Below are 21,369 nucleotides of genomic sequence, written 5' to 3' on the forward strand. Positions count from 1 at the left end.
CTGCAAGTGTCCACTTGTGTGAGAAGCTGGCCTTGGTATGTTTGTAGATTTATAATGCTGGTCCAGGAGAAAGGTAGTTGACTCAGGGTCCCAGGTGGGCCCAGTTTCGCAGAATAGAGGCTAACCTTGTAGAAGGGAAGGCGCCAGGGTAGGAAGAGTTCATAAAGATGGTAGATAAGAAGAAGGGAACTGTGTGTCTCCCAATGCCCCCACCAAAGCCCACACAGTGACCTCTGCAGCACACAGAGAATTAGAAATGTCCATACCAAAAAAGTCACTCCAGTGTAAGGAGGTCTAAGCAGAACTGGACCTGCAGATTAGGGGAAAGAGAAAAAGGGGACATTGTCTTGTCTGTGTGTGACTGTAGCTGCTATAGAACTCTGGATAACAATGAAAACAATGCATTCCTGCTGCCAAGTATCTCTGAGTAGTCTCCTGGTTTGCCAAAGACATGTACAGCCGCCACTCAAAAGGAGCATGAGCAATGTTCCTAGCCATAGTAGGGATAAAGAAACCCTACTCCCACATCTTACACCTGAACCTAGACATCACAGATTCCCTTCCTCATGTACCCTAGCGAAAATGAGATGGAAAACAACAGTGTGGTGGCAGCTGCCTGAACAGAACTAACCCTGATGGCATCTCTTCACTCACAGGCCAGGATTCAGCCAGCCCCATCAGGAACACACACACAGGCCAAGTTAGATTAAGCCTCGTCCATGTGAAGGGCACCAAAGCTGGTGTCCACACCTGTAGTGGATAGCCATCCCAGAATTGGCCTGGAAGTTCCAACCCCCATTGAGGCTTCGGGAATGGTCACGCCCACAAGGCAGGGCGGAGGAGGAAACGGAAGACCAAGGATCGGGAGGAGGCCTCTCTCTTGGTTCCGGGACCCTGGACTCTGGAGGTAGACCGAGCAGAGTTCTCCAGAGAACACCACCGGACTGCGCTATACCTTTGCCAGACCCTGCAACCTAACCCTTCATTTGTAAGTTATCCCACAAAATAAACCTCCCTTTTAACTACGTGGAGTGGCCTTAATAATTTCACCAATGCACACCTCCCTGGGAATTCCCTTTGCCTAGCCACCTGTAGGACCACTGTACTTTGCACCCCCTGAGGCCCCTGAACCATGGAGTGGTATGAGAGATGGGACCTCCTATCCAGCCATGTAAGTCCTGGGGCCCAAAGGACTTACAGGGCCTTTGGTGAGAATGCGCTCTGAGCTCTGGTCCAGAATGAGGTGCTTCCTTCATCCCAACACCACAGAAGTTTTCTGTCTGTGATGTGTAGTCTACCATGCATTTTCAGATAAATGGCTAAGGCTTCTAGTAGAACAACTTTGCCAGTCTCCTGAGACAGAGGTCAGTCCCTATATGGAGTTATCTCTTGGTTTTATAGTGAGAAGATATAAGCCACTCCCAGACTTAGACTGTGCCAAGTGATCTTTACCAGCATGTGAGAGGTCTATGGACAAGGGTTAGTGTAGACATAGAGCAAGCAAGAACTCAGACTCAAGTGTCATATACTGTAAGTCTCTCAAGAGGGTGACAATGATGTGTCCTTGGCATCTCCATCTTCTACAGTCACTGAGACAATCCATAGAGCCAAGTGCCATTATTCCAGGCTGCAAGAATATATTGTAGAGATTCAGCTATATATTAAAGCTATACCTAGAAATTTCAAGGCATTTTTCTAGAGGAAGCCATTTATCAATAAATATTTGGTGTTATTCAGTTTTTAATATTTCAGCTGTCTTCTGCTATGAAATTCTTGTGTGCCCATATACTTCTAGGCTATATTGGTGAAGAGTTAAGCTTCTCAGATGCTGATCCACTAGGTAACTAACAGCCTTGCAGAGCCTAGGAGACAGCAGGCACTGTAGATGCTTAGCTTTGTTTCTTGTGCAAATGAAGCTCAGACCATCCCTTGCCTTCAGGCCTAGTAACATTGCAGAGCTATTGACTGAGGACAATTTTGCATAACTGGGTATGGTAAGGACTGGAGCAGAATTCCAGAGGTAGGTAGAATCACGTGGACAGGAAAGAAAGAACAAGGTAGTTTCTGTAGATGGTACACAGAACTGCATGGCCAGAGAGAAGAGAGAAAGGCAGAGATTCCATAGATGGTAAGGCAGATCTTTTGTAGCATTTTCTCAGAGCCAGGAGTAAGGAGCTTGCAAGGAAAGATGGAGGATGAAGGTACAGGGGATGAAGATGAGATCAAAAGCATAAGGGTTAGTTGTTACTAGGGCTATAAGGGGACAGAAAAAGTAGGTACAGAGAGGAACTAAGAGTCAGGATGGAACTGAAGCTGTAGAGATAGAATTTTGTCTTAGAGAAATAAAGTAATAGATGAAAGAGCATGGTTTACATAGATTCTTTTCCCTCAGATAAGCCCCCACTGGATGTAACCTCTTCCTCAGGACTCTGGGAGGAATCTTCTCAGGGCAGGCCCTTGGAAAAATTCTGTTATGCCATTGTTCAAGAAAACAAACTTCTGAATATTATGTGGGAAGAAGAGGTGCCCTGAGAGCCTGACATGGGATGGAGAACTATCCCATGGAACAGCATTGTCCATTGACTCCCATAACACAGGTGTAGGCATAGCACTATATTATCCATACAGCTTTATTTTGTTTCTTGTTGCCGTGATAAAATATACTGGTAAAAGAAACTTCTTGGAGAAATGGTTTATTACAGGTCAGTTTCAGAACATTCCTTCATAGGAAGCAACTCACAGTAGCAGAGCTTAAGGGATTTGGTAACATCATATCTATACTTTACAGTAAAGATTGCTTGGCTGCCTGCTAATGCTCAGCTCACTTTTTCTACTCACACAGTTCAGAAGCCCCTTCCTAGGGAATGGTCCCACCAATCATGGGAAAATCTTCCCTCCTCAATTAATGTTATCATCTCCTCAGACCTATGTGTTCTAGACAATCCCTCGCTGAGACTCTCTTCTCAAGTGATTCTATGTTATGTCAACAATCAAAACAGCATTAAGTACTACAGGAAAAAGTGGTAAATGTCACTACATGCAGCCCGTCACATTCACAGACAACCTAAGAAATTCCAACTTCATAAAGTGTTCCATCCAAACCCCACACAATTGGAGGCCTCACTGAAGTATGTGTCCTTCACAGCTTCCAGAGATCCTGTGGCCTTTACCTTGGGAGGAACTGATTTCAGACAGGGATCATGTAGTAGAGGACAGCATGAGGAGCAGGCATTAAGGGTGACGGGAAGGAAATCCAGACTAAGGGTCTGTTTTTGATCACTGAACATCTTTTTGGATCACTATCTGCCATTGTCATCAGGTGGCTGCAAAATGAGGATATGATGAATACAGAGGGTCTGAAAAAGATGAAGTTGATCACAACTTCTATCTCTATGTCAGAGGACCACCTGTATCTCAACATCTACACACCAGCCCATGCCCATGAGAACTCTAACCTGCCTGTGAGTATCAGGTATTGGTCAGTCCTGAATCAGGAGAGGATTTCTTTCTCAGGAGGATTAGAAAGCACAAAGCCAACCTGAGCTCTACTGCAGTGTAGTTAGCAAGTCAGCATTTTTGAGTATGTCCAAGAGAGCCTTCTCAGCCATGGTACTGTCTCACCAGGCAGCTAAACCCTGGGTATAAGACACTGAGTACTGGAGCTCTGAGGGGTCAAAGATAGTGGCCCAGGCACTAACTCTGGACTCTCAACAAACTTGATCCCTAGAGACCCAGTCAGGTGTCTGAGGGATGAACATTGAGAAAAGCCAAATTTCTAGCTTGGGGATATTGATTGTGCCAATGATATTTGCTGACTCTTTGGATTCATAATCAGGAAAACTCTTATGGAGATACCTTTTCCACTTTTGAGGAGTCTGGGAGTAAGAGTGACATTGCTCTGTACTTATTTCCATTAATCCAAACTGAGACTCCTGGTGTGACAGTGGGACTTGGAAATATGCTGATGAGACTGTATTTCTTACATGTGGCCTGGGTCTAAGATGCTGAGGAGTCCTGATGTGTTTAGCTGCACAGATAGGAAGCAGTCCATAATCTGGAAGTCAGTCCCACTTGAGCATGTGTCCGATAGAAGCCTCCTGACATCTCTCTTGACTTCTCTGGGTGATGGTATGGATGCATGGTAGTGCTCTGGTTATAGGCACAGCTTCCATTGTATGGTGGATCCATGCTGTCAGCCACTGAGGATATGCTGGTTGTCATTATCCAGTACCATCTGGGTGTCCTGGGCTTCTTCAGGTGAGTCTGGTGAGTCTGGGGCTAGGCAGTATCATTTGAGAAGAACCTAGACAGCCCTGTGATCCACATCCCTTCTACTTCTCAGCACTGGAGACCAGCATGCTAGAGGCAACTGGGGCTACCTGGACCAAGTGGCCGCCCTACGCTGGGTCCAGCAGAACATCTCCCACTTTGGAGGCAACCCTGACCAGGTCACTATTTTTGGCAAGTCAGCAGGTGGTACAAGTGTGTCTTCACTTGTTGTGTCCCCCATGTCCCAAGGCCTCTTCCATGGTGCCATCATGAAGACTGGAGTAGTCGTGTTGCCTGGTCTCATCTCCAGCTCCTCTGAGGTGGTTTATCAAGTGAGTGCCTCCAACTACTTCAGTCCTGTATCTACTACCATAGCACTACCCTCTGGAACTATGGGGAATATAAGGATCTAGGGAAAGGACTTCTTTTATTTATGAAAGGCTCAAGGGTTAGAATCCACACCTCTGCTTTCTACAGGCTGAGTATGTTATGTGGATATCAAAGCTGTCCTTAGAAGCTTCAATCACTGGCAAGAACAAGTATGTGTGGATTTGGGAGATAGTTCAATGGGTAAAAGAGCTTGCTGTGCCTGTGTGAGGATCAGAGTTCAAATCCCAGAACCCACATAAGCCTGGATATAGTAGTACTTGTCTGTAATCTGAGTGTTCCTATGGTGAGGGAGTAACGGGGGATCTCTGCAAGAACACACACCAGCTAGGCTTGTGTGGACAACAGTGGACTAAGGAACATTTCTCAAACCAAGTGTTAGAAGGTAAGGCCTGACATGTAAGGTGGTCCTCTGACCATCACACATAAACTTTATTGTGGATAAACCTGCACTCAGTTAGGAACACACAGAGAATCACAGAGACACACAGTCATGTGCACATGCACACACACATAGAAGAGCATGAAAAATGAAGTATGCATAAAGTTAACACTGATTGTCACTTCTGAGCTTCCAGAAAATGGGAAAAGTTTCATACTTACTAAAGTCCATACACATCACATACCATGCTATGGTTATTAACAAGTAAGGATATCTAGTTGGGTCTCGATTACTTCTTCCTGTCTCGAATAATCAGTCAGACCCTACATTATCTCTTTGCAGACAGTGGTAAATCTGGTTGTGAGACTGTGGACTCAGAGATCCTGGTGCATTGCTTAGGAGGTAAGGGTGAAAGCAGAGATTCAGGCTATCACCAAGGTTGGTGGAATTATGTGACTAGGAAGATGGGAAACAACAGGGTGTATGACAGGAAAGCCTCACTATTCTGGACAAATTACCCTTTCTTCATGGCTTGGCATCCTTGTAGCCCTGGGTGCAAAATGAATATATACATAAGCTAATCTAAGTGTAGGGTCTCTTCAGGGGCAAAGTAGGAGAGGTCTGGTGGGACTGATGGAGAACACTCAACAACTATCAGAGTAACTGGGTTATTGACCTTAAAAACTGTCTTTGAATGCCCCTCAGGTCTTAACGGTCATCCCCACTGTTGGCCTCTGCTAATTTTCACCCTCTCTCCAGCATCCTTGGTATCAACAATGATGTATGACTGGATTCTCCCTATGGTAGGCTCAGTTCTAATCTCCTTTTTGCCTAGGGACTCATAGAAGACAGTTGCAACTCCAGAGACCAGTTGATCCATATCCACTCCATGCCACACTTAAGACTCTTCTCCCCACCCCAGATCTCTGGCCCTTCTCAGACAATAAAGAGGATAAGCAGAGAGACCCTGATGGCAATTCTTGAAAGCACAGCAGAACAACAGATGTTGAGATCCCTTTGGTCCTTCACAGATAAAGAAGACTGACATTTATCTTGTTTAGACAGCATTCCTAAAAAAGGTGGGGGGAAGGTTGGTGTGTTTTTGTTTTGAGTTGCCCAGAACTTTCCTCCATATCCTAATTCATCTGCATTTTCCCTTATCCCAAGGCTGTTGCCTACCTACCCTAGTGCCTGCCTAACCTCATTCTTCCCAACCCCTTGGTATAGATGCTGCCTCCTAAGTATAGTAACCTATTAATGGAAGAGTATATGAGGGACACCAGGGACCCACATACCCTCCAAATACAGTTCATGGGGATGATGGGGGACTTCATGTTAATGATCCCTGCACTCCAAGTAGCACATTTTCAGCATGAGTATACCTATAATGGGGCAAAAAAATGGAAGCTCAGAGCTGTGGGACCTAGGTGAGTTCTGTAGTTTCCAGGCCTGACCCACACCTGGATCAGGCATCTGGTTCAAGACAAGTGAGGGTCTTTATCTAGAAAATACTTACACTGAGTGTAAGAGAGTGATGTCTTATCTGAGTACAGGTAAGGAAACAGCTAAGTGATATTCTGTGACTTGCACAAACTACATCCCTGGTGGGCAGAGTTGTTTAAGAGGGGATACCCTACAGCCAATGCTCCATGCTGGAGCTCCACACTCAACTGTTGTGTGTGGTAATATTTTGTTTGTACTCTAACAAAAAAAAAAAAAAAGGAGATCAGAGTGTGGAGCTAGACACTAGATAGATAAAGAGGCCAGGCAGTGGTGGCACACACCTTTAAACCCAGCACTTGGGAGGAGAAAGCAGGGAGATCAGGAGTTCAAAGCCACTCTGGGCTACAAGAGATTGATCAGGTTTAAAAGAGAAAAAAAAAATGTTTACATTCTGATCCAGCCCCTTGGAGCCCCCCTGTGTCCTGAAGTAAAAGTCTCTTCTCTCTCAGTCTCTCTCTCTCTCTCTCTCTCTCTCTCTCTCTCTCTCTCCTCCACTCCCATGAGATGTGTGCCCCTCGATGCCCCCTCTCCTTCCTCTCTCTCTCCCTCTCTGCTCTTCTGCTTTCCTCCCATGAGGTGTGCACCTCTCACCTCTCTCTCTCTCTCTCTCTCTCTCTCTCTCTCTCTCTCTCTATATATATATATATATATATATATATATATATATATATATATATATATATATATATCCCTTCTCTCTTCTCCCCCACCAAATAAAGCTCTTCACTGAGTGCTGTCTGCATGGCATCTCTGTCTCTCACCCACCATGGATCACCTTGACTCTGCCCATCAGGACCTCTGGCATACACTACCATAGCATTGGCTCCCAGCATTGCTAGGCAATCCCACTGCTTTCTCTTGCCTACAGCACTCTGAGGAGCTTTGGGACCCTGCACCACCCACCATATTTTTCCAGCTGGAGGACTGTGGGAAAATCGTCACCCCATCAGATCAGTGAGATTCTTCCCTTCCCTTTTGGCCATTTACCCATGACTGAGGGTTTGATTATGATTCTGGTACCACTTCTCTTTCAGGCTCTAAGTTCCTCAGGCCTATGTTCCCCATGGTCCATAGCCATTGTGATTACAGGCCTTTGGTTATCTTGAGCAGTTCATTCTTGCTGACTCTCTGGGATGCTGGAGGTCAGTCTCCTTTCACTTACTGTCTGTCGGGCTCACAGCCCTTGGCACCCACCCTTATGTGACAGCATATGGAAGCGGCCTGTGCCCTGTGCCCTGAATTCCACGGCCATAGCCTCTGTGATGATGGTCAGTTGGTTATACCTCATTGTGGGAAAATGTGCTACCCTCTTCCAGCTCCCTCCTCATCACCAACCCCCATGCTCCTCCAGCCTCTGCTAAGCAATTACATCATCACCTATCACCTGGTTCCTTCACACAGCATTACATTCCTTGCTCCTAATTTTTATCCTTGTCTGTAATTTTATCTCTTAAATCTTTTCACTCCACTACATAACCCTGTTGCCATGACCCTCCTGTTCCACCCATGGGACCTTGGTACAAAGATCTAGAGCCATTAATCCATGCCAAGACTTACTGATGGGGAAGTGGGAATGGAAATATGCTTGTAGACCTAGAGTACCCCATCAGTGGGTCAACCTGCACAGAGGCAAAGCAGTTGATAATCTACTAGGCAGTCCAGTTTACCTTGGGCTGGGTGGAGACCTCTTGGAGTCAATGTTGATGTCTCCAGGTAATGGTATGGATCCATGGTGGTAGACTGGTTATAGGAACGACCTCCACAACTGATGAATCCATACTGGCAGCTACTGAGGAAATAGTAGTAGTTGCTATCCAGTATCACTTGGGTATCCTTGGCTTCTTCAAGTGATCCTTGGACTAAACTGGGTAATGATGGCCAAGTAGAACATGGACAGCCCTGTGTTTCCTGTCCCTGCCACTTCTCAGCACTGGAGACAAGCATACCAGAGGCAACTGAGGCTACCTGGACCAAGTGGCTGCCCTATGCTGGGTCCAGAATTACATTGCCTACTTTGGGAGCAAATACCGATCTGGTCACTATTTTTACTGGGTCAGCAGGAGCACAAGTGTGTCTTCACTTGTTGTGTCCCCAATGTCCAAACTCTTCCATGGAGCCATCATGTAGAGTGGAGTGTGCCTACTGTCTGACCTTATCTCTGACACATCTGAGGTAGTCTACACAGTGAGTGCACCCTACAATACTTTGCTGCTTCATTCCTTGCCTCTGGTATTCTGGTATGCTGTTAAGTGATGAAAACAAAAATATTAAAATATTGCTTCTTTCCAGTAATTTCTGAGAGACATAAAATGTAGAATCTACCCCCCTCTGCTTTATAAGTGTTGAGTGTGTTATACAACAGCAAAGCTGTGCCCAGTGACGTCCATCGTTAGCAAAAACATGTATGCATGGTTTCCTAGTTTACTTCTTATTGCTGTGATAAAGACCATGGCCAATAGCTACTTAGGTAGGAAAAGGTTTATTTCAGCTTCCAGTTTATAGTCCATCTTGAAGGAAAATCAAAGTAAGCACTCAGACAGGTACCTAGAAGCCAGAACTGAAATAGAGGCCAGGGAGTAACACTTACCTATGGCTTCCTCAGTTTTCTGTCTTATGCATCCCAGAATAGCCCATGGGTAGTACTGCTCACAGTAGGATGGGCCATCCTGCATCAGTCATTTATCAGGAAAATGCCTGGACTCACATATGGACAAATCTGATAGAGGCTTTTTCTCATTTGAAGTTCTTCTTTCTAGATGACCCAGGATTGTGTCAATTTGACAAAAAAAAAAAAAATCTAAGCAGGACACATGGATTGAGGAAAAGGGCCAGTTGGTAAAAGTACGTGCTGTCCAAGTTGAGGTCCCAAGTTCAGATCCCCAGAGCCCACCTAAGGCTAGAGGTGGTAATATGTGTCAGTAAACCCAGTGCTCCTGTGGACAGATGGGAAGTAGAGACAGTAGACTCCCTGGAAGGTCATAGGTCAGCTAAGTCAGTGTAGACAAATGCAAACAAGGGGTGACAAGTGCCACCTGAGGGTGTTCTCTGTCCTTCACAGCCAAAACATGACACACCATACCCATTGTCACACATGAATGCCACACACAAAAACAAACAAAACAACAACGAAACAAACATGTAGGCAGAACGGTCTCTTTCCCAGCTGTCACCTCTGAGAAACAGAAAATGTGAACAATTCCACTTAAGTCTTTCACACACAACAATGTGTGGTATTTAGGGGCAATGACATCTACTTGAAATCAAGGAAAATCTGCTCCCCAATTGTAGATGTAACCGTCTTGTTAAATAAGAAACACAGAACCAATTGCAGAGTTAAAAACCACGAGGTCAGAGCAAGAGCGGAAAACCTTACCCTTCACTGCTTCTGCTGTCCTTCCTCTCAGCAAGAGACCTACTTCTGTGTGTCCTATCTTTTTTATAGACTTTCTGTTCTGTTTTCTCATTGGTTGTAAACCCAGACACATGACCTCCTCATCACTGCCTGTTTGTACAGACCTCCAGGTCTTCTATGGTTGGTATTGAGATTAAAGGTGTGTATCTGCCATGGTGGCTGTGTCCTTGAACACACAGAGATCTACCTAGCTCTGCCTCCAAGTGCTGGGATTAAAGGCGTGTACCACTACTGCCCAGCTTCTGCTCTGGCTTGCACTGACCTCAAGGCAAACTATATTAACATACAAATAAAATCACATTTCAATACAAATAAAATATCACTATACCCAATGGAAGAGATTACCCAACCATTGCCTGTTCAATTTGCAAGCTGTAGCCAACCTATCTGGATGTGAGCCCAAGGACTCAGAGGCCCTGGTTCACTGCCTACCAGACAAGAGTGAAGCAGAAGTTCTGGCTCTCAACCAGGTTGGGAGAATTGTGTGGCTTAGAGGACCTGGTCACCAGGATGTAAGATTACCAGTACTTACTTGTTAAACCAATTAATTGATCTCCATGGTTTGGTGTCCTTTTAGTATTAAGTGCAAAAAGAACAAAATAGGCTAATTCTGATGTCCACTTTCTTCTGGAGTGAGCATAGCATCCTGAGATGAGATAGGAAATGGGGAAATAGTGTGAATATTCAGTGTGCATCAGAATATTTATGTGATTGATGATCAGCACTTTTCCATAGGTCTTCAAGATAATTCCTGATGTGGTGGATAGAAAGTTCCAACCTAGACACCCTCAGGAACTTTTGGCCTCTGTTCATGTTCCCAGCACCAATGTTATGGACAGTGATGAGTTTGGCTGGGGAGTTCCCATGGTGAGACCAAGTTCTAAGCCCCTGGGAACTTGAGCTCAATGTATGAGCAGTGGAAACTTAGAGATACTTTAACCTAGGTCCAGTCCATCCTATACTTAAGACTCTCCTCTACCTTTCAGTTCACAGGTTTGATCATGCCATAAAGAACATAACCAGAGATACCCTATCAGATGTTCTGAAGAGTACTGAGGCACAGATGATGAGAGACCTTGACTCCCATCCTGACAGAGAGGGTTCCCATATATTCTTCTCAGATACCATGTATGGAAATAAAGCCTAGTGAATATGCATGTTCCTGTACAGGCTCACCCAAAGCTTGTACCCTTCCACCTATACCCTGTCTCACCCCAGGCCACATTCCTTACAAGGAGGCTGCTGCCTACCTATCCAAGAGCCTGTCTAACATTACTCTTTCTGATTCCTCCTGGTGTAAATGCTGCCTCCTGAATGTAGTGTCCTGCTAATGAAAGGAGGGTACATGAGGGACATTGAGGACCCCCAGACCCTCCAAGCACAGTTCATAGAGATGATGGAGGACTTCATGTTTGTGATCCCTACACCCAAGCAGTACTTTTTCAGCATGAGTACATCTTTAACAAGACCAAGAACAGGGAGAGCGCAGAGCTGTGGGTCCCTGATGAGCTCTGTAGTGTCAGGCCTGACCCATGTCTTCACCAGGTCTCTGATACCAGGGACCTAAAGACACTTATCTCAGTAAATCCTTATGTCTAGTATAAAAGAGTGATGTCTAATCCAGATCCAAAGGAGGAAATACGTTATTTACTCTCAGTGTCTTCTCAAAACTACTCATCTGAGAATGCCAGGGTCACTGTTTCACAAAAGGTTTCCAAAGCCAATGTTCAAACCTGGAGCTCGCCACTCAACTGTGATTCTAGATAACTTTAGAGTAAGGCTTCTTGTCACCAAAGGTTATGTGGAAATGTGATTTCTCCATGTGAGAAATCATTATGTCAACATGTGTCCTCACTCACAGACTCCCATGCTCCTGTCTACCTCTACAAGTTCCAGCACCACTAAAGCTTTATCAAGCATGTCAGGACATCCCATGTGAAGGCTGACCATGATGATCACCTTCCCTTGTCTTTGGACTCCCACCTTTGAGGCATGAAAGGTGAGCCTTCCCTGTTTTCTTTGAGCTGAATGTAGCTCCAGATGAGTTCCTGGGGGACTACAGAGCTCTCAGTCCAGTTAAGAAGGCTCTGGGAGAGAACAGGATCAGGTGTTCACCATTTCTGAGCTTAAAAAAAGAAAAAAGAAAAACCAAAAGGCCTGCAGGAGAAGGTGAGTGTCTGGGCTCCCAGTTGAATAGCCCTGCTTACTAGGCCCTAGAAGGGTACATCCCATGCCTCTTCTCCACTCACCAAAGCCCCAGAGACCTGGCACTAGCTTCCCCCCACTGCCAACCATCCCCACTCTGCATCAGCAACTGCCAGGGTCCCACCTACACCTGGAAGAGGAGCTACCACAGGAACTGCCTGCACCTGAAAGAGGACTTGAGTGTCTGGGCTCCTGGCTAGACAGCCATGCTTTCTAGGCCCTCGCCTCCAGGGGCACATCCTGTGTCTCATCCCCATACATTAAAGCCCCAGAGACCTGGCAGAGGCCTTCCCATACCCCCAACAATCCCCTGCAGTATCAGGAGTCACCAGAGCCACAGACTCCATGCGCACCTGGAGGAAGAGTGACCACCTAAGGCACAGGCCCCACCTGCACCAATTGGAGGAAAAGGGACTCCCTAAGGCACAGGCCCCACCTGCACTGATTGGAGGAAGAGATGAGTAGACAGCAGTGTAAGAATACACTCAACAACATAAAGAGCAATATGGCACCACCATAAACCGGTGGTTTTACAACAGCAAGACCTGAATACCCCAATGTAGAAGAAACAGAAGGAAATGACCTTAAAAACAACTTTATGAAGATAATAGAGGCCTTAAAGTGATAATGAAAAATTCCCTTAAAGTAGAGGAAAAGGCAAACAAAAAATTGGGGGGGGGGGGATCAATAAATCCCTTAAAGAAAGCCAAGAAGGCAAAATAAATAAATAAATAAACAAATAAATAAATAAGTGAATAATAAATAAATAAATAATCAATCAAAGAGGTGAAGGAAACAGTTCAAGACTTGAAAATTGAAACAGATGCAATAAAGAAAACACAAACTGAGGGAATTTTGGAAATGTAAAATCTGGGTAAGTGATCAGGAACTATAGACAAAGGCATAACCAACAGAATACAAGAGATGGAAGTGCTATGGAATGTTTTTCTGTATGCTGTGAATATATGCTGTTCACATTGGCTAGTAAATAAAGTTGTTTTGGCCTGTGGCAAGAAAGCTTACAGCCAGGTGGGAAATCTAAGTGGAGGGACAGAGAGAAGGACAGAAAGATAGACTCGCGCCACTGCCAAGGAGCAGCAAGATGCCAGCAGACTGGTAATGCCACAGCCACATGACAACTTATAGAATAATACAAATGGGTTAAATTGTAAGAGCTAGCTAGCAAGAAGTCTGCCATAGGCCATACAATTGGTAATTAATATAAGCCTCTAAATGATTATGTTATAAGCGGCTGCAGGACATCAGGGCTGGGTGGGACACAGGAAAACTTTCCACTACATGGAAGAAAGAATCTCTGACATTTAAGATATGATAGAGGAAAAAGATCCATTGGTCAAAGAAAATGTTAAATCCAACTAATTCTTAACACAAAACATCCAGGAAATCTGGGATACCATGAAAAGACCAAACCTAAGAATATTAGTGATAGAAGAAGGAAAGGAGTCCAGCTCAAAGGCACAGAAAATATATACAACAAAATTATAGAAGAAAACTTTCCCAACCTGAAGAAGGACATGTCTATGAAAGTACAAGAAGTTTACACAACACCAAATATATTCGACCAAAAAAAAAGTCCTCTTGCCATATAATAAAACACTAAACATACAGAATAAAGAAAGAATATTAAAAGCAGCAAAGGAAAAAGGCCAAGTAATATATATAGGCAGAACTATCAGAATTACACTTGACTTTTCAACAAAGACTCTGAAAACCAGAACCATCTGGACAGACATTCTGCAGACAGTAAGAGACTATGGATTCCAGCCCAGACACCTATACCCAGAAAAGCTTTCAATGATCAGAGACAGAGAAAACAAGACATTGCATGACAAAACCAGATTTAAACAATACCTATCCACAAATCCAGCCCTACAGAAAGTACTGGAAGGAAAACTTCCAAGAGAGTTAGCTGCACCCATGAAAATACAGGCAATAGATAACCTTACACCAACAAACCACAAGAAGGGAAACACACAGACCCTACCACCACCAACAAAACCAAAAAATAACAGGAAATTCACAATCACTAGTCATTAATTATCCATATATCAATGTATTCAATTGACCTATAAAAAAAGAAGCAGGCTAACAGAATAGGGACAAAAACAGGACCCATCCTTCTGCTGCATACAAGAAACACACCTCAACATCAAAGAGAGATATCACCTCAGAGTAAAGGGCTAGGAAAATATTCCAATCAAATGGTCCTAAGAAACAAGCTGGTGTAGCTATCCTAATATCTGACAAAATACATTTCAAATTAAAATCAATCAAAAGAGATGGAGAAGGACATTTTATATTCATCACAGGACAACCCATCAAGATGAAGTCTCAATTCTGGGCATCTATGCCCCAAATAGAAGGGTACCCACATTTGTAAAATAAACATTACTAAAGCTTAAATCACATGTCAAACCCCTCACACTAATAGTGGGAGACTTCAACAGCCCACTCTCACCACTGGATAGGTCTGCCAGACAGAAATTTAACAGAGAAATAAAGGAACTAACAGATTTTATGACTCAAATGGACTTAACAGACATCTAAAGAACATTTCACCCAAACACAAAAGAATATACCTTCTTCTCAGCACCTTGTGGAACCTTCTCTAAAATTGGCCACATACTTGGTAACAAAGAAAACAGGAACAGATACCAAAAAACTGGAATAACCCCTATATCTTGTTAGATCACCACGGCTTAAGTTAGAATTCAACAACAACACTAATGACAGAAAGCCTAAAAACTCATGGGAATTGAACAATGTTCAACTGAATCGCCACAGGCTCTAAAAAGAAATGAAGTAATTAAAGACTTCCTATAATACAATGAAAATGAAAGCACAGCACACCCAAACTTATGGGACACTATGAAAGCAGTGCTAAGAGTAAAGTTCATAGCACTAAGTGCCTACATAAAGAACCTGGAGAGATCTCACATTAGCCAACTTAATAGCACATTTGAAAGCTCTAGAACAAAAACAACAAACTCACTCAGGAGGAGTAGACAACAGGAAATAATCAAATTGAGGGTGGGAATCAATAAAATAGAAACAAAGAATACAATACAAAGAATCAATGAAACAAAGAGTTGGTTTTTCAAGAAAATCAACAAGATAGATGACAAACCATTGTCCAAACTAACCAAAATGCAGAGAGAGAATATACAAATTGACAAAATCAGAAATGAAAAGGGGGACACTAAGGAAATTCAGAGAATTATTAGATCATATTTTGAAAACCTGCACCCCATAAAATTGGAAAACATAAAAGAAATGGACAATTTTCTGGACAAGTACCACATACCAAAATTAAATCAAGACCAGATAAACTATTTAAATAGACCTATAATCCCTAAGGAACTAGAAACAGTTATCAAAAGTCTCCCCCACCAAAAAAAAAAAAAACAACAGTGTCAGATGGTTTCAGTGCAGAATTCTACCAGAATTTCGAAAAAGAGCTAATACCAATACTCCTTAAATTGTTCCACACAATAGTGGGAGACTTGAACAGCCAACTCTCACCACTAGATAGGTCAGCCACACAACAGAAACAGAAGGAACCTTGCCAAACTCTTTTTATGAGGCTATAGTTACCCTGATACCCAAATCAGACAAAGATGCAACTAAGAAAGAGAATTACAGACCAATCTCTGTCACAAATATTGATGCAAAAGTACTCAATAAAATAGTGGAAAACCGAATCCAAGAATAAATCAGAAAAATGATCTACCGTGATCAAGTACACTTCATACCAGAGATATAGGGATGGTTCAACATCTGTCAATGTAAAATCTGTCAATGTAATCGACCACATAAATAAACTGAAAGGAAAAAAAAAAAAACCACATCATCATCTCATTAGATGCTGAAAAAGCCTTCAACAAAATCTAACACCCCTTTGTGATTAAGGTCTTAGAGAGATCAGGGATACAACAAACATACCTAAACATAATAAAAACAATATACAGGAAGCCAACAGTCAACATCAAACTAAATGATGAGAAATTCAAAGCAATTCCACTAAAATCAGGAACAAAAAAAGGCTGTCCACTCTTGCAATATCTATTCAATATAGCACTTGAAGTTCTACCTAGAGCAATAAAACAACATAAGGAGATCAAGGGGATACAAATTGGAAAGGAAGAAGTCAAACTTTCACTATTTGCAGATGATATGATAATATACATAAGTGACCACAAAAATTCGACCAAGAAACTCCTACAGCTAATAAATATCTTCAGTAATGAGGCAGGATACAAGATTAACTCAAAAAAAATCAGTAGCCCTCCTATATACTGATAAATGGGCTGAGAAAGAAATCAGAGAAACATCACCCTTTATAATAGCTACAAATAACATAAAATATCTTGGGGTTACTCAACCAAGCAAGTGAAAGACCTGTATGACAAGAACTTTAAGTCTTTGAAGAAAGAAATTGAAGAAGATATCAGAAAATGGAAAGATCTCCCATGCTCTTGGACAGGTAGAACCAACATAGTAAAAATAGCAGTCTTACCAAAAGGAATCTACAGAATCAATGCAATGCCCATCAAAATCCCAACACACTTCTTCATAGAACTCAGAAGAACAATACTCAACTTTGTATGGGAAAACAAAAAAACCAGGATAGCTAAAACAATCCTTTACAATAAAGCAACTTCCAAAGGCATCACCATTTCTGACTTCAAATTCCACTATAGAGCTATCATAATAAAAACAGCTTGGTATTGGCATAAAAAACAGACACATGGATCAATGGAATCAAAGACCCTGACATTAATCCATGTACCCATAAACACCTGATTTTTGACAAAGAAGCCAAAATTGTACAATGGAAAAAAAGAAAGCATCTTCAATAAATGGTGCTGGCATAACTGGACGTTGACATGTAGAAGATTGCAAATAGATCCATATCTATCACCATGTACAAAACTCAAGTCCAAGTGGATCAAAGACCTCAACATAAACCCAGATATACTGAAGCTGATTGAAGAGAAAGTGGGAAGTAGCCTTGAATGCACTGGCATAGGAGACCACTTCCTAAATATAACACCAGTAGCACAGACACTGAGAGTAACAATAAATGGGACCTCCTGAAACTGAGAAGCGTCTGTAAGGATTAGGACTTGATGAACAAGACAAAACGACAGTGGTACAGAATGGGAAAAGATATTCACCAGCCCTACATCTAACAGAGGATTTTTCTCCAAAATATATAAAGAACTCAAGAAACTAGACATCAAAATACTAAATAATCCAATTAAAAACTGGACTACAGATCCAAATAGAGAATCTCAACAGAAGAATCTCAAATGGCTGAAAGACATTTAAGGAATTTCTCAACATCCTTAGTCACCAGGGAAATGCAAATCAAAATGACACTGAGATACCATCTTACACCTGTTAGAATAACTAAGATCAAACTCATTAATGACAGCTTATGTTGGAGAGGATGTGGAGCAAGAGGAACACTCCTCTGCTGCTGGTGGGTATGCAAACTTGCACAGTCACTCTGGAAATCAGTATGACAGTTGATCAGAAAATTGGAAATCAACCTACCTCAAGACTCAGCAATACCACTATTGAGCATACACTCAAAAGATGCTCAGTCATACCACAAGGTCACTTGCTCAACTATGTTCATAGCAGCATTCTTCATTACAGCCAGAACCTTGGAACAACCTAGATGCCCTTCAAACAAAGAACGGATAAGGAAAATGTGGTACATTTACACAATGGAGTATTACTCAATGGTTAAAAAAAATGACATCATAAAATTTGTAAGCAAATGAATGGAACTAGAAAAAACCATCCAGAGTGAGGCAACCCAGACCCAGAAAGACAAACACAGTATGTGCTCACTCTCAAATGGATATTAGATGCAAATCAAAGGATAATCAAGCTGCCATGCACAACTCCAGAGAAGCTAGGTGAAAAAGAGGACCCTAAGAGGGACACACATGGAAGCCCCAGGAAGGGAAAAATAGTTAAGATCTCCTGGGTAAACTGGGAGGAGGGATGGAGGATGGGAACAGGAGGGACTGAGGTGGAGAGTGGAGGGAGGCAGGGATGCAGAGGAGAGAGCAATGAAAGAGATAACTTTGTAGATGGAACCATTAGGGGGTTAGGGAGAAACCTGGTTCTAGGGAAGTCCCCAGGAATCCATAAGGATGACACCAGCTAAGACTACTAGCTATAATGGAGAGGGTGCCTGAACTTACCTTCCCCTATAATCAGATTAGTGAGTATATAATTTTCATCATAGAACCTACATCCAGTAACTGATGGAAGCAGATGCAGAGATCCACAGCCAAACACTGGGCTGAGCTCCTAGACTTCAGCTGAAGAGAGGAAGGAGGGATAGGAACAAGTGAGGTCAAGATCATGATGGGGGAAAACCACAGAGACAGCCTACCCAAGCTGGTGGGAGGGAGCTCATGGACTCTAGCCTATCAGCTGGGGAACATGTATGGGACCAAACTAGGCCCTCTGAATGTGGGTGACAGTTATGTGACTTGATCTGTTTGGGGAGCTCCTGGCAGTGGGATCAGTACTTATCCCAGGTGTATGAAACGGCTTTTTGGAACACATTCCCCAGGGTGGGATACCTTGCTCAGCCTTGACAGAAGTGGGAGGGACTTGTTCCTGCCTCAACTTAGTATGCCAGACTTTGTTGACTCACCAAGGGAGGCCTTACCCTCTCTGAGGAGTGGATAGGAGGTGTGTTAGGGGGAGGTGGCGGGGGACTGGAGAAGGAGAGGGAGGGAGAACTGATAATGGTACATAAAATGAAAAAAACAATTTTTAAATAAAAAAGACAACAAAAATTCTAGCAGGGTTAGAATATGAACCTTCCTAGTCTAGCTTGTGGTAGAAGGAACGAGAGCACACTGGTAGGAGTGATCCCCAGAGAATTCAACTAGAGGCTTGGATGGATCCTGGGTTCTGAGTGCTGATGGAAGAGTGTACACCAGGCCTAGGGTTCAGGTTTGGGCTATGGTTGCTATGGTAGAGCATGAGCTGGCACCTGCTTGAGGTGGCTAGGACTTGGACTCTTTCTTCTGTCTACAATTGACCTCATTGAGGAGGAGAAGCTGCTGAATAGGAGGAGGATGAAGTCCTGGGCCAACTTTGTAACACATGAGTGAGAACATGCTCCTCCCTCAACCTCCTAAGGTTTTGTTTCAATCCAGGGCTCCCATGTGGGTGTGCCTCATTAGCATGCATGGTCCTTAATTACGCCATAGTCTTCTCCAACCCAGGGCACACTTAGGCAGATACCTTCTAACTTTCAGTTACTGCTTATCCCACAGAGACCTGATAGGTGAGTCACAGTACTGTGGTACAGTTCTTCAGATTTTGCCTCTGAGAGGGAGACACAAAACTAGATAGCTTCCCTTGCTTCATACTAAGCAAACACTGGTGAAAGACATGTGTGTTCTATATCAGTGCACTAGTCCATCTGTCTTCCCAGGCCCTTGGCCTACTCGTCCACTGCTCTGACCCAAATCAAGGGATCAGGCTTTGGATGAGAGAGACCTTACCCCTCCCTGCTAGGTGGTATGTCAAGAAGAACCCCAACAGTGAGGGTCTACTCTACCGGGCAGGCTTGGAGCATGATGAGCAGAACCTGCAGCTGGACATCCAGACTGCAGTGGGCTGAGCCCTAGAGGCCAGAAGACTGTAGTTCTGGACATAGACTCTGCCCCAGAAGATCCAGGAGCTAAAAGGGGCTCAGAACAAGCACACAGAGCTTTAGTGCCCTGTGACAGGAAAGATGTGTGGTTGAGGGCAGATGGGGTCATCCTGAGGTTACAAAGTCCATTTATTTATTTTTATTTATTTCAACACTCACATAAGCACTTCTATCCTCTTGTAGTGGATAGCCATCCCAGCATTGGCCTGGAAGTTCCAACCCCCATTGAGGCTTCGGTAATGGTCACACCCACAAGGCAGGGCAGAGGAGGAAGCAGAAGACCAAGGATCGGGAAGAGGTCTCTCTCTTGGTTCCCGGACCCTGGACGCTGGAGGTAGACCGAGCAGAGTTCTCTAGAGAACACCACCGGACTGCACTATACCCTTGCCAGACCCTGTAACCTGCACCTTCATTTGTAAGTACCCCACAACATAAACCTCCCTTTTAACTACGTGGAGTGGCCTTAATAATTTCACCAATAATTCTCAGCATTTTCCCTTTCAGATTTGTATCACAAACCCTCTCTGCATTATTCTTATCTTTCTGGGCAAACTTTTTTAGACTCAATAAATGCTCCCAGAACAATATGGATGTGTGAGCCCTGAAGTGGCCCCATCTTCCTTAACGTTTCAGTGGGATTAGCCTCCTTCCTTCCTTACTAACTTACTTATTGGTTAAAATTATTAATTTCCTCCTTTCCTCACTCTTCCTTTCTTTCTTTCCTCCTTCCATTATTTCCTCCCTTCCTTCTTCCCCTCATCTTCTCCCCATCCCCTCTCTCCTCCTTTCCAAGCCTCAGACACTCTTCAAATAAGGCAGAAGCTTCAGACACTGTTGACTACAGGAAATCCCAGGTCTTCTCTCAACAAGTTCATGCTTTCTCATATTTGTCAGTTGCCAATTGAAAACCTGATTTCCCAAAATCCCATTGCCTTTGTAAGTCACAATGCTGTGCCCAATAGACCATGAACTTCAAACTGGGCTCTTAGTGTCTGTAGCCTCAGACGCTTGGAGGCTGAGGCAGGAGGATTACATAAGCCCAGGGAAAGATAACAAGACCCACATCTCAGAAATAAAACAGAAACCATAACCTCAGTAACTTATAAACAGTAACAAATTACAGGTTTGTAGATTGAGAAATCCAGGGTCCAGATGTCCACAGATTTGCTGTGTGGTGAGAAACAGATCTCTGGCTGGAGATCACAAGGATAACATCTTGTGCACTCTCCTGGTAGAATCTGTAAACAACGGCATTTCAAGGACAACATTAGGTCCCTGCTGACTTGAACTGGAGGCAGGAAAGATTTTCATGTTAGTGAGATGACCATGTAGGTTGTTTCCATTCTATATGTAGAGCATGTATTGATGTTCCTACTGCTGGCTTGTCTCTGCTTTTCAGTTCTGTACATACACACTAAACTTCCAACAGGGAGTCAGAATGTGTTTTAGACTTTTAATAATTATCTCATTTTTAGTAGTTTGAATGCAGATTGT

General features: G+C 43.4%; 1 pseudogene; it reads left to right on the forward strand.

The window, feature by feature from the left end:
* The first annotated feature begins 54 nt into the window (after positions 1–54).
* LOC118583955 lies at positions 55–19,938 on the forward strand (annotated as a pseudogene).
* The last annotated feature ends 1,431 nt before the right edge of the window (positions 19,939–21,369 follow it).

This window comes from Onychomys torridus, chromosome 5 (genome assembly GCF_903995425.1).
Source record: "Onychomys torridus chromosome 5, mOncTor1.1, whole genome shotgun sequence".
Lineage (NCBI taxonomy): Eukaryota > Metazoa > Chordata > Mammalia > Rodentia > Cricetidae > Onychomys > Onychomys torridus.